This window comes from Vicia villosa, unplaced genomic scaffold, assembly GCF_029867415.1.
Source record: "Vicia villosa cultivar HV-30 ecotype Madison, WI unplaced genomic scaffold, Vvil1.0 ctg.001376F_1_1, whole genome shotgun sequence".
Lineage (NCBI taxonomy): Eukaryota > Viridiplantae > Streptophyta > Magnoliopsida > Fabales > Fabaceae > Vicia > Vicia villosa.
This window is the reverse complement of record NW_026705599.1, coordinates 285,093-286,178: the sequence shown is the minus strand read 5'-3', so window position 1 is coordinate 286,178 and position 1,086 is coordinate 285,093.

The window sequence follows — 1,086 nt, the reverse complement described above, 5'->3', positions numbered from 1 at the left end:
GTGGAAAATTAAATCGGAAATGAATGGTTTGTGGTACAATGCATTAATTAACACGTATGACAGATTAGAGGATCTTAGCAAAATAGAGTGTAGAAAAGGTTCAAAGTGATAGAATAGCATTCGAGGATTAGAAATAGGAGAGTGGGAAAATTCAAGCTTCTTTTTAGTTAAAGAGTCTTATAGGGACTTGCTATCTAGTGTCACTAATACCTCTATCCCCTATTGGTTTAAAGCTTGGCATAATTCAATTCACTTGAAAGTGTTTTTGCCTTGTTTGGAGATAATTCTAAAACAAAATAACTACTAAGGATAACCTTTTTAGAAAGGGTATAATTGGGAGCAGTTCTCTCAATTACGTTGGTGAGTGTGGGTGTAAAACGAGTCTCACATCTATTTTTCGCAGGTTTGTGGCAGAACAATTGCAAATGGCTTAGAATAGATACTGCTCTGCATAGAGAAGAAATGGTCCATTTCTATCATTTTGAAGGACTGGTTGGAGGTGGTAGGGATGTGTCGTCTAAAGTCGGTGTGGCATGGTTTGCGTGTATGAGTATTTTGAAAGCTAGGAACGACAAACTGTTTCGCAATAAGAAGCTAGCCTCTGGAAAGTTATTTGAATATGCTAAAGAATATTCATGGAGGTGGATGTCTACAAAAATTATCGTCATAAAACTAAATATATCTCAATGGGATGTAGATCCAAGGGCCTACTTAGGCTTAACTGAGTTATAAGTTCAGTCTTTCGAGAGTGGCATTGGATTTCGTCAGGTTCAGGGTTCTGTGAGGTGTTGTTGCTTCTCGTGTGTTCGGTTTGCTGCTGTGGTTTTAGAGTTGTTTTCAGGACAGGGGCAATTGATCCTTCTTTTTGTGTGGAGGATACTGTTGTGCTTGCTTAGTTTGTTCTGTTTTATTTCAGCGGAAGACAGTCTGCTGGTGTTCTGTTTTAGGTGGTGCAATGTCGACCTTGGGTTGTTTTTAGAGGTTATAGTTTGCATTTCAACTGCAGTTAGTCACTCCACATCAGTCCTAGTGCTATTTTGCATAGTTTTTTGGGCCGACTGAGGCAGCATTTTAATCTGCTTTGAG